This window comes from Staurois parvus, unplaced genomic scaffold (genome assembly GCF_062004578.1).
Source record: "Staurois parvus isolate SC_StPar_1 unplaced genomic scaffold, SC_StPar_1.0 ptg000361l, whole genome shotgun sequence".
NCBI lineage: Eukaryota > Metazoa > Chordata > Amphibia > Anura > Ranidae > Staurois > Staurois parvus.
This window is the reverse complement of record NW_028318157.1, coordinates 5,014,835-5,020,655: the sequence shown is the minus strand read 5'-3', so window position 1 is coordinate 5,020,655 and position 5,821 is coordinate 5,014,835. Positions and strand designations below refer to the sequence as shown.

The 5,821-nt window shown below is 38.9% G+C and overlaps 1 long non-coding RNA gene across 1 annotated transcript; it reads right to left on the bottom strand.

Moving 5' to 3' along the window:
- Positions 1 to 3,800: 3,800 nt before the first annotated feature.
- LOC149456496 (uncharacterized) lies at positions 3,801 to 5,002 on the bottom strand. Its single transcript, XR_016313863.1, has 3 exons — positions 4,813 to 5,002; positions 4,358 to 4,435; positions 3,801 to 3,953 (listed from the first exon to the last, which is right to left on the bottom strand). It is a non-coding gene; the product is annotated as an uncharacterized LOC149456496 (long non-coding RNA).
- Between the last annotated feature and the right edge of the window lie 819 nt (positions 5,003 to 5,821).

The following is a 5,821-nucleotide window of genomic DNA, read 5'->3' as shown; positions in this document are numbered from 1 at the left end:
CAGATAACCCCCCCCCCAGTCAGTGTCATTAATACAGTTCACATTATTGTCTGATCACTGTATTAGTGTCACTATTGATGTCAGTTAGTGTCCCTCCCAGCCAGTGGGTTAGCTCTAGATTGCCCACCACTCCATCACAGTCACAGTATGTTGCTGTACTGTCATTACAGTATAGAATCTATAGCTGTGTAAATTCCATATGTGTAGACACAAACCAATTAATATACACTTATTGGGATTTTGTTTTAACCAGAATATGATATTTTTTTTCAGAATACCAATTTTTTTTTTATTGGATGTTTTGTAACATCTATATCTATTAAAAACCCAGTGGAGATCAAATACCACCAAAATAAAGCTCTGAGTGAAAAAAAAATTGTATATAAAATTTAATTTGGGTACAGCGTTACATGGCTGCGCAATTGTCAGTGCTGAATAGAAAAAAAATGACCTAGTCATGAAGGGGCAAAAGCTTCTGCGGGGCAAGTGGTTCCATTCTCACAGGTACATATAAATAAATGACTGTTCCAAAGTTCAAATACAATTTTTTTGTATTTTTCTTACTGTTATAAGAAATAACATTGTTCTTTAAAACTTTGTTACATAACAACTCGCTTTTGAAAACATTTAGGCCTCGTTCACACCATGAGGTTTTGTGCACCTTTTTCTGTAAGAGAATGAAAACATCTTCTGCACTATGTTCATACCACAAAACTGGTATCATGTGCGGATTTTGCCTGAGCAGGAACCTGCAACAATGTATGCAGTTTTCTGTGTGAAGAAAAAAAAAATTAAAAAGGAAAGGACGTGACATGAGCATTGTGGAATGAACAGGGCACATACAGAGCTGTTTATTGCCCTTGTAGAGAATTTACATATTACTTACACAAACTGTTAAAGTAAGCAACAGCCATAATAACAAACGTTGATGCTTGGTTTAAAACCTGACAAAATATCCAGAGTTTTCCATGACTGCCTATTTAAATATATCTTTTCATACAATTAAAGTGGTTGTAAACCCTTCCATATATACCTAGTGAAGTGACTGGCCTTAGGTGATACAGAGATGAAACATCCTCCTACACAAGTTATACCTGTTAATCTGCAGTCTTCACTACAGCCATTTAAAATGCTGTATTTATAAAGCTTGTCCGAGAGTTCAGAAAACAGAGGGTGGAGAGCTGAAATGAAACTCTGCAGAAATTCAGTGCGGAGAGCTCTAAGAACTGTTTGGTGGGATGAGACACCTCCTTCACAGGAACAGAGCTGAGGCTGTCAATCTGCTAGAGGGCCCTCCAGTCACCTTTTTTCTCTTGGTGTCAGGAAAAAAAACTTGTCAGAAGTGATTCATGCCGATATGGAGAAATGAAGCAGCAGAAATGAAATTATACTCATTGCTTTTAATGGAGACAAGTACACACTATAGAGCGATATACTTTGTTCATATTTCATGTCTGAAGTTTACAACCATTTTAATAGTAGTTTTCCTCCATGCCATTTTACACCTTACTCACAATAGGTCCACTAAATTAACTCTGCCTGCAAGTAAAGGACCTTTTACAGGATGAGTAGGAACTAGTGAACACTTTGCATATACAAGAGATGTACAAGCTGGCCAACTGTAACAAAATGATCTGTCTCTGGTCCTTGCATACCAAATCACCAAAATAGAAAATATAGGCATAGCTCATTGCATATATCACAATTGATATTAAAGCTGACCAACTGCTTCAAAGTGATTTGTACTTACATGGAATAAACTCAGTGCATATATTATAGAGATGTACAAACTAGACAACTGCATCCACGAGTTTATTCCACGTAAGTACAGATCACTTTGAGGCAGTTGGTCAGCTTTAATATCAATTATGATACCTGAAATTAGTTTAGCCCATATTGGTAGTATACAACCACTCAGGTATGTTTGTTGTATGATCAGAGATAGATTACTTTGAGGCAATTGAGCATCAATTGCAATATATGAAATTACGTTAGCCTGTATTGGTTCTGTACAACCACTGAGGTATGCCTATATTTTCTATTTTGGTGATTTGGTATGCAAGGACCAGAGACAGATCATTTTGATGCAGTTGGCCAGCTTGAACATCTATTACAATAAATTTTAAAACAGCACACTAAGGTTTCTGAGCTCTGTGACGTCAGATAACTTTAGTCTACCGAAAACAGGTCACAGGCATGCAGAAAAACAAAACAAAACAAAACAAAACAAAAAAAACATTCTAACACAACAGGAGATTCTTCAGACTTTGCAGTTTTTGTGGGAGTTTGTTCCCCCCCCCCAGGCCCAGCATCACTCTTTGAATGAAGTTAATAGTGTTTTTCATGGCTTTAGGGTATTCCAGGTGTAAAGCAAATAAAAGTCCAAAGAAGAGGCAAAGTGCTTGAGGTAGGTTCTGGAGATCCTCCATTACAGTACCTCCCTCGGCTATGATGGCAATAGACACTGGGTCAAGGTGGAGATGATTTGGAGAAGCAGGCATACTTTCATCAATGACAGTCATCAGTCCAACAGGTAAACGTGCCCAGACTTCATCGCTGTCAGAAGGCTATACAAAAACAAACATGATCATGTTTCACTGTGTTGTATATGGTTAGCTTTAGCTTCAAGGTAAGGGTCAAAGTCAATCTATTTTTGGAAGGTTTCTTCCTTTAAAGCATTTTTTTAAGCGGTTCTAAAGGCAGGTTTTTATTTTAATGCATTCTATGCATTAGGATAAAGCACCTTCTGTGTGCAGCAGGTCCTCATTAACTGAGACAGCAGTGGGGCACCATTACCTCCCATTGCATTCAAAGTCAGTGAGCCAATGAGGAGAGAGAGGAGGTGGGGCCGAACCGCAGCTCTGTGTCTAAATAGACACACACAGCCTTGGCACAATTGCCCCATACAGCTGCTGGCTGTAGGGGCACTCAGCAGGAGGGAGGGGCCAGGAGTGCTAGCAGGGGACCCGAGAATAGGAGGGTCTAGGCTGCTCTATGCAAAACCAACTGCACAAAAGGTGGTAAGTATAACACGTTTGTTATATTTAAACAGAAAAACACACAAGGACTTTAATATCACTTTAAATTAGATAGCTATATACACACGCAAAAAAGGGTATAATCCATCTGGATACACAAAGTAGTTGTAATGATACAGTTCTACTAACATGTCTAAGGTGCAAAATTGTGTTCAGGCATTAACATTTGTTTTACCCTCCCTCACTAAGGGATTATATTTTATAAACTGCCATGCCCACCACTGTACTAGTGATATAATACGTATTAATCTGTATTTCTAAGGAATACAAAGCAAATCCCCCCACAACTGCCAAGGCGCAACTATGATAACTTACGAAGCAGGTGATGTAGAATGTACTGGGGTCATCACCAAGTAGAACAGGGAGGCCTCGTAGCACAAGGGTGTGCATTGCTGTCACATCAGGTTTCTAGAAGTAAATTATCAAAAGTTCAGTTTAATATTGCATAAAATGTAAACCTACATGTTTATTAAACAAATATCACACTATTTGACAGTTCAGGAAAGTTACTGATTGAAGTTATTTAAATTACACCCATAGCTTCGATGTTTTAACATCATTGGATCACAACTTCTCAAGACCACTTTAAAATATTGAAATCAATACAGGTAGCAACATAGGCAAAAAGGGATAGTAGTAGAGGTTACAGGTTGTACATTTATGGTATCTTACATATTTCTGTATATTACAGCACAGTGAATCATGAAAGGTTTTGTAAGTTGAGAACAAACAAAAAGAGGGTTGCAGTAGACTCACCTCTGAATTAATTTTCTGCACAAACATGGACAATGTCTCTCCAACACTTCCTTTTTTGGACTTGAACATTGTGACAAAGCGTGGTGTGTATCGATCCAGGGCATCAAAAAAGTTATTTTGCAGATTTGTGGTGGCTATTCTATTGAACTCTGCAAACACCTACAACACAAAAACAAAACAAAAAAAAATCTCCTTTGCCCTAATATTTGAATAAGTTTCTCCCAAATTCTCCAGTGCCCCAGCAGGCAGATCCTTGTCCTCCCTCTCTCTGTGCTTTTCCCTCACTTTTACCTGTGTAGTTCAGTGGTTTGTAAGGTAAACATTTCTTCATTACAAACTACTAAACTCTGCATTCAGAGATCATTGGTTTGTAAGCCAACACAAAACTGCTTAACTCCTAAATTTACTTACCAAATACTGAACTCTGCCTTACAAACAACTGAATTCTACATGTATAGTTCAGTAGTTTTGTGAACCAGAGCTCAGAAGTTTGAAAGGCAGAGTTCTAAGTAGACCCATTGCAGGAAAATCCATTAAAATATTACTAGCTATTGGCATCTTACCTCCAGTGTACTGAAGCCCACTTTGACAAAGAGTCTGTTCAAGGAAGAGATCTCAGGCAGCTGCTGTGAGCAATTCTTCTGAAAAGGACAAAATTCCTTGCTTAAAAATAAGTTCCCCCTTACAACCTAGTGGTTAGTAGATTACAGACAGACACAGTCTTTGATACCGTATGTGCATTCTTTATAAGCATAGGAAGCTACAGCAAGCATTGAAAAAAAAAAATACTACAATAAAATATTAAATGAAACATTCAATTTTAAGTTAAGTGGTTAGGATAAGTTCAATGGTTTAAGGCAGCATCCAGAGTTCAGTGGTTTGTAATGCAGAGTTTATATTTACAGCCTCCATCCTGAACACAGGCTTTTGTGCCCTGTAGCACCCCCCTTCTTGGTGGGCAGTATCTGCATCCACTCCCCCATGTGATCAGTGTTTGTGTACCCCAGAAAATACTCACAATGGCAGAGACTGTCCAGTCGGTAATTATGGATCAAGGATTACCATTACACAAGGTAAAATCTTCCTCTGTGGAATGGATCGTTGTTGACTGAAAGAGTAGAGTACAGGAAAAATGGTCATAAATAACTGTAATAAAAGCTGTGTCTGTGCCCCTTGTCCTTTGTGGTCAAGTGTCTTTTCATCCAGCGCTCCCCCCCCCCAATAGGTTTGAAGATTGCCACCATACAAGCATTCATAGAACAGAGTGATTGTAGAGAGACAGCACAATGTGCTCCTGGTGGTCAGGTGCCAAGCCCCTGGCGATCAGTGGCTGCTCCCCCATTCAAATAGTGCTTGTTGGCTGCATCCTTTTCTTGCCAGTCCATGGCTGCATGCACCCCTCCCCTTGCTGGTTGGTGGCCACACCCCCATCCTCCTTGCTGGTAGTCAGTATCTGCGCCCCCCAGGCCCCAGATGATCAGTGTCCACACTCCATCTACAGTGTTGCCAACCTACCAAAATAAATTTACTGATAAGACACCCACAATTTACTGACACAGACATGTTTTTACTGCCATTTTGACAATTACAGTTGTAAGTGCAAATTTCAGTATTTAAGTTACAATTAAGTACAATATATAATTAGCAATGTGAGAAAATCTGAAGGGAAAAATGTTTTTGATAAAGTAAGGGCAGTTATTAAAACCCATTAGTTTTCTGTCATCCCTGTCCAACTCAAGAGATTTCCTTTTAACCACTTTAGCCCCAGAAGGATTTGCCCCCTTCCTGACCAGGCCATTTTTTGCGATACGGCACTGCGTTACTTTAACTGACAATTGCACGGTCATGTGACACAGTACCCAAACAGTATCGATGTCCTTTTTTTCCCACAAATAGAGCTTTCTTTTGGTGGTATTTGATCACCTGTGCGGTTTTACTTTTTGCGCTATAAAGAAACACAGAGCGACAATTTTGAAAAAAATATAAATATTTTTTACTTTCTGCTATAATACATAGCCAGTAAAAAA